General features: G+C 42.6%; 1 pseudogene across 1 annotated transcript; it reads left to right on the forward strand.

The window, feature by feature from the left end:
- The first annotated feature begins 1,151 nt into the window (after positions 1-1,151).
- Positions 1,152-3,954, forward strand: LOC308362594 (putative nuclease HARBI1; annotated as a pseudogene). Its single transcript has 3 exons — positions 1,152-1,329; positions 2,605-2,678; positions 3,046-3,954. The product of its transcript is annotated as a putative nuclease HARBI1 (transcript).
- Positions 3,955-7,344: the final 3,390 nt, after the last annotated feature.

Genomic DNA, 7,344 nt, shown 5'->3' on the forward strand with positions numbered 1-7,344 from the left:
GGACAATTAGGTGAGTGGCACCATATTCCCCTTCACCAGGCCTGCTTTGACCGGTGTACATGGACCACTCGAGGACATAGCCAGACTTGGCCTCGCTGACAACAAACACCTTGTACCCGTATTTGTCAGGCTTGTTCGGATTGTACATTTTCAGGGTGGATCTGCCCTTGAATGCTATGGTCATTTCATCAAGGGAGAGCTGTTTCGATGGACTGTAAACTTGGGAATACTGGGGGACAATCAAATTTATCACTGGCCGAATTTTAAATAATCTGTCATGGCCTGGCTGGCCCCTGCCAATGTACTGTTCATTGTTGACAAAGTGGAGAAAAGACATTATTATCTCAAATCTATTTCGAGGCATCACCTTGCCAAAACCTGGTGTAGCAGTTGGCCAATATTCTGCCCAATAGTCCTCCACTTCAGACTTTTCCACTAAACCCATACTCAAATGCAGTGAAATGAAAGCCTTCATTTCAGTGATGGTAACGTCACTCCATTGGTGGAATCGGGAGTGAGGCTTGAGTTGGTGGGAGGCAAGAAACTGACTGGCATATCTGTTTGTCTCTGTCACTAGCAAATTCCAAAATTCATCATTGAGGAATAGAGAGAGAAAATCTAGGGCCGAATCTGAATTTGTAATGTTTCTATGTCCTATATAGCCAGTTTGCTGTTCGAATGGGGTGATCCAATTTGGATAAACATCGTCAATATTTGTCACGTATTCAAAGCCTGCATTCATGTCTTGATCAGGCAGCGCACTACGACTACACACGGCTCCTGCTGCGAGCAACACCGCGCCCACCTCTGCCTCCAGCACGCCGGGCCGAGGGGCTCGGACTACCGTCTTTTTCCATCCCCACCCTGTGCCTACGTTGCCCATTTCCTCTCCTCTGCACACTTCTCCCCCGTCTAACACCACCAGTGACAGGCAAAGACTGAACCACATTTGTGTCCCCAACATTACGAAGAGGAACGCGACCTGAGGTAAATGTAGCAACATGGTTGTCATGGTCAGGAGACCGGGAAGCTAGGTGGCTAGCGCGGTAAAATGACCGGACCTCAACAGCTGCCCCAGGCTCATTCCCTTCACCGACACCTTCCACACTTACACCCCGCCCCCGTGAAACACTATCTAATGTATTGGGAACATGGCAATAATTTGTTTGTTGTGCTTGGTGGACACTCGCACTTTCCCCGGCTGCACTACCGCAAGGCCGGGCATCATCAGAAGCGTGGTCACTAAACGAATCACCGTCATCTTCAAAAGGATTATATTCCTCTTCCGAATCAGGATCAGCGAAAAGAAGCCCCAACACTTCATTGCAGGTAAGTTTTTTGCCCGTCATCTTACGCAAATCTAATGTACAGGCGGCAGGCGCTAATGATTCAACACTGGCTAACGTGAAAAACCTCTCTGCTTCACTGGAACTCGTCGCACTGATTTACCCCGCCTTTTCGCTTCAGTTTTACATATAAACATGACGTAATTCCTGGTGTAGACTGAAGTACAACATGTTCTGCCACTAGTGGATGGGAGTAGAAACGGAGTTTGACACCCTATTTGAAAAAAACAACCGTTTTATTCAGTGCGGCATCTTGTCGACAAAAGTCGACTGTGGCGCCCAGAGGGTTAAATCCTGATCAGATCCTAAAAATGGGTATTTCAAAGCAAATCTGATTCTGAAGATTCAGATTTGGAAATCCAATCCTGCCTTTGATCCAGATTAAAAAAAAACTGCTGTTGAGTATTTCAAAACTTAAGTGGGAAATCTGGATCACTTTGATCCTAAAAATCAAGATCACCCTGATCCCACCTCAGAGGTGGATTTGAGGGAGATTACATGTTAAGATTTGAACAGTTAAAGTGTAACTGCTCCCAAAGTTCTTTGTTTAATACAACTACGCTTCACTGCTGTTTGATCAATGCTTATTTCCTTTTCACGTTCCTTTTTTTTCTGCAAACATGCACGCTGCAAACATTTACTGCAATGCTTTCACCAATCAGCGTCAGAAGTGCAACATAGAATAAACATTACACTATTGCTAAGTGACATTACAAACTCCAATTAACAACAACAAAGTGAGAAACAATGTGATTTATTTAACATTCTGCAGTACATTTCATTCATCTTTTAACTGCTTTTCCAGCAACTGAATTCTTAACTTCACTTCTTCTTGTTTAAGTAGTGTCAGTTTGATTTGTTCATTTGTCAGAATTTTTTGTTGCTGAGCCCGTTCCGTTTCCACCTTCAGTAATTCATTGTAGCCATCCCCCTTCTCAGCTTGCCTTTTGCGCTTACATGGTGGTGGTGGTGCCGGTGGATTCCACATCTCCTACAAGACAGGGCTCTGACTTGTGCTGGGCTCTTCAAATGCCAGCTCCACAGGGGTGAGGGTGATCAATTCGGTCGACAGGTTTAATGGTTCTGTGGGATCAACTGATTTCCCTGTACCAGCTGGCAGTATCCCAAACAAGGATGGGAAATCTCACCTCCTATGATGTCCAAAACCGTTTCAGTGAATTCCCCACGTTTTATGGACTTGTTCCCTGTTTGGGGGTTTTTCGCCTCTGAATGGTCATTTGTAACCTTCTGCTTTAAGTTTTTCCACCTAAGCCAAACCTGTTCAACACTCCGCCGTTGGCCACTACCAGTGGCATTAACTGGCCTCGTTATGTCGGCCCATTTTTTTTTTTTAGTTTTGAGGACAGAGAACTCTGTCCAGGACCACTAAAAGCTCCAAAAAGGGCCTTGTAATTGGCACGAACACCCTCCAAAAGGGCTGTTGTCTCTGTTGTGGTAAAATTACTTCCTTTATTCTTCTCCATGTTGTCTGAGAAAGCCCTATCACTAAGGAAATTAAATACCATAAGGCTAAATTGAAAGCAGGTGAGAAAGAACAGGTCACAGACTTTAAAACTGGGCTCGTTAGGTCAATGACCTTTGCTTCTGCAACATGACATCCATAGTACATGTCCTGCGGCACCGTCAGAGACGATACAAGCCTCATCAGTATGTCTAACGAGCTAATTTCATTGAGCAGTACTCAAATGATGAGCTTTATGCACGTTTTAGATTTAGAAGAGAAGACATTTTGTATATATGTGATAGTCTTCACCCACATCTTCAACGTCCTACAAGAAGGAGTCATGCCTTAACTGTGGAGGAGCAGGTACTTATTGCCCTACGTTTCTTTGCCTGTGGATCCTTTTATGAAGTCATTGCAGATGGCCTGGCTGTGACAAAGTATACAGTAGGATACGTCATGCATTCAGTGAGATTTCCAAATAATGAGGAAGAAATTACACTAACCAAGAGAAAATTCTTCTCAATTGCCAGGATGCCTAACACTATTGCTGCACCCACATACACATTCAGGCACCCCATGAAAGAGTGGGAATTTGTCAACAGAACGGGACGGCATAGTACTAATGTGCAGCTCATAGGGAAGGCTGACCTTAAAATAACCAATTGTGTTGTGAGATGGCCTGGTTCTGTACATGATGCACGGATTTTAAGAGAAAGTCATCTCTACAGAAGACTGCAACAAACTGCGCCGGATGGTATCCTCCTGGGTGACAGTGGCTACCCACTTCTACGGTGGCTTATGACCCCCTTTGCTACTGCCACATGTGACTAACAGCAGAGGTACAACAATTCACAGAGCGCAACAAGGGGAACAATTGAGCGAATCAATGGTGTTCTAAAACGCAGATTTGCCTGCCTGAACTATCTTCGTGTGGAGCCGAAGCAGGCCTGCAATATAATATCTGCCTTCATTGTTCTTCATAACATTGCCCAATTGCGAAGAGTTCCTCTGAACGAAGACATCCTGGACAGACCACCACTTGAAGCAAAAGTACCACAGCTGCAGCCACCACCACCACATCAAGCCGATGAACCAGCAGGAAGAGCAGTTCAAAATTCCATGGTCAATTTGTATATCTCTTGAACCTCATAGCTCATAACATTTTACAGGTCACTAATACTGTTTTTGCATCAGCATTGGTGATTAATGATAAGGTCTGGTGCTTTTGTTTAACAAAACTTCTATTTGTTTGTTTAAGTTTGAATATGAATGCCTTATTTAAGTAACAGTTTTTTGTTAAGTTATACTTACTGATAAAGGCCTCCACTGAAACTCGGTCAAATGTTTTCATTCACATGCATTCAGCACACACACTTAATTTCCATAGCCAAAGCTCAAAAAGTAATGCCATTTGGAGCAAGTCTGTGTTAACTGGCTGTCTTCTCTTCCCACGGACATCTGTAAAGAAAATCTAATATTAAGGTTTTAGGGCTGTCCCCTTTGCTAACAACTGTTTCCTAAAAAAGATATGTGCAACACATTTTAAAATCTACACACAATGCCTTGCGAGTGAATGCATTAAAATGTGGTCTGTGGACCGCGACATACAGACGCTAGCCTATTTTCCAAAGTGTAGACTTCTTAAAGGTGCATTAAGGATTAATAGCTATTCGCTAAAGGTATGCTAGCAGCTAAAACTAACGAAATCTCTTGAAATGTGCTGACTTTGACATTATGACAAACTAATTACTCAACGACTGTCCTTACACAGTCAAACATCAATCATGTGCAACACAAGACTAAGCAAGACGGCAAATAAGCTACTTACTAGATCGGCAGAAGGTAATCAAAGTCAGGTCGGCGGGCATCGGCAGGCAAAAATACAGAACGCAGTTATATTAGGGTGACCAGACGTCCTCTTTTTCCCGGACATGTCCTCTTTTTGAGACCTAAAAAATGCGTCCGGCAGGGATTCCCAAATCGTCCGGGATTTTGCCTCGTCGAGTGTTTCTGTTAGTAGTTTCCGCTAAGTGACCACGTGTTGGGAACTTGCTGGAAACACACCAGTGATCAATGACTGGTTGTATAGCTATCCAGGAGTACCATATGCTCTATATACCCTCGGAATGGCCAACCTATCTCGGACATGGTGTGTATTATTTTGTAGAAAGGAAATAGTCAGTAGCAATCTATAACACAATGATATGCTTATCCTACATAAACTATGGAAACTATTAAAAAAAAACTATTCAATTACATGAATAATGTCTTATTAGGGCCCGAGCTGCTGAAAGCAGAGAGGCCCTATTAGGATTGCTCAGTTTATTATTTTTATTCTTGACAAAACTTCCTCGAAAACACACCAAATTTGGCAGGGATGTTATGCCGGGAAGTCTAAGATCTTTTGCGTTGAAAGAATTTCCGGGCGGGGCAAAATGGCTCTGTATTGCCCCCTAGAAATTGCAAATACCCCTCTGCATTGGGGTTATTTTGGCATAGCTCGACGAAATTCGGTACACACCTTTTTCATGCCCAGACGTACCAAAAAGTGTATTGACGCCATGGTGGCAGGTCAACAGGAAGTTGGCAATTTTGAGTGGAATGTGCGTTTTGACTGCATTTTTGCGAACTCCTCCTACAGATTTAATGGAAACGCCTTCAAACTTGGTCAGGATACTCTTCAGCCATGGGGGATCAAAATGTATGTACGGATTTTTGAAAATCTCAAAGGTGTGGGCGTGGCAGACCCTCAAACTTTTACTACTCAGCACAACTATTGTTCTATTGTTCAACTATTGTTCCCCTTTTTTCTCCATAGACTTGCATGGCAGAACTCTGTGGCATTATGACATCATTTTTATGAGCTATAGGCTCCGTCTCAATGGTCTTAAAATGCTGTCCGAGCACCCTGGTGTCTTACAACAAGAGAAGGAAGTACTGTCCCATTCTTCTTAATTATTTTCTCGGGGGTCATAAGACACCTTAGAATACATCATATAAGGGTAATTTTTCAAGGAACCATCGGTGTAGCCTTGATGCTGTCTACTGCCCACAAACCTTTGCGCCACAACCCTCCGGCAACTGAAAATGTAAACAAAGATGGCGGACCAACTCCGCTGACGGTCATGTTTTGTATGTAAATGTACATGTTTTCAGCGTTTTCGCGCTTAGATTTTTCAAAACTTACCGAGAAATAGACACTGCACTATCCGATAACACCATCATTGTAACCAGCAATAATGGTTGATGTGATTTGCGAGGCGTCACTCAGCCAACTTTCTAACATCAGTACGTTAGCCTACGTAAGTAACCTACGGTCTTTCAGCATACTAACGTCATAAAAGAACGTTCGTAAACAAAGTTTTTTGGAATAATCTCACCCTTAAAAAAGACCTGGATTAGACACCAAGGTTGTAAGACAGCTCTCTTACATTTAAGACCATTGAGACGGAGCCATAGATTGTGTAGATACACGTCTGTTGAGCGTTTTGAAAGACAACATCGTTGAATTGTGTAACTGTGGCCACTGTATTCGTTTTAATATTTTGTTTTGGTTTTCGATTGGAGTGTTTTTGCATTTGTATATAGCATCACCATAGTAACTGTTGTTAGCCGCAGACACACACACACTTTTATTTATTCTCATTTTAGAGGTGGACTTATGGTGCATTCCAGTCCCAATCCAAACTAGTAGGAGATTGCACTTATCCAACCTCATTATCCCAGTGCCCACTTCAAGGCGTTCTAAACCGTTGAAGTGGGAGGTTTGTAAACAAAATGGACGTCGATCATAAAAAAATGGCCCTGGCTCTGACTTTTAAAAGATATTTAGACCTTGTTCAGTTTTTCGTAGTGTCGTACACCTGCGAGATGGAAGAGGCCAAACGACGGATGAGGTAAATACATATATCACCGCCCCTTGGTTACGTATCTTGGTTACGGACGCATAATTTATCGATAGCAACCACTCATATGTCCGTACAAACACGCCCCCTTATGACAAATGTGAAATAAGAGAAAGGGGTTTTGCGTGAAAACGTCTTACTTATCTGTGGATTATCCCTTATAGTTATCCCTTATACTATAGTATTTTAGATACATTGAGCTAAACCAGCTCAGCAACAAATCCTGCAGTGGCTGTAGCACAAGATGAACATGAGCCAGAAACTACCAGCTACTCTACTCTACATCGTGTTTTTCAAGCTGATAGAAATGTACAAAGTATATTCAGACAAATTGCCATTCAGTGGGCTGTTGCACCCTCTTGACACACGAAAGCATAACCACATCATTACCAGCAGAGGATTAAAAGCCTGTTGCACAGCCAACTTAACATTCTTATGTCCTATTTAATGTAAAATTGTTTATTTCAATTACCAAGTGTAGTTTGTAAATCTGGTATTTTATTGTCTTACCTAATTAATATACATTTTTAAAATCCCTTATCCTTTACTTCTCAGAATCGCTGTGCTGACAAGACGGGTACCCACCCAGATATTAAAGACCGGGATTGAGTGGGGCATTCTATTTGAG

The sequence above is a fragment of the Sprattus sprattus genome, assembly GCF_963457725.1.
Source record: "Sprattus sprattus genome assembly, chromosome: 3".
NCBI classification, from domain to species: domain Eukaryota; kingdom Metazoa; phylum Chordata; class Actinopteri; order Clupeiformes; family Clupeidae; genus Sprattus; species Sprattus sprattus.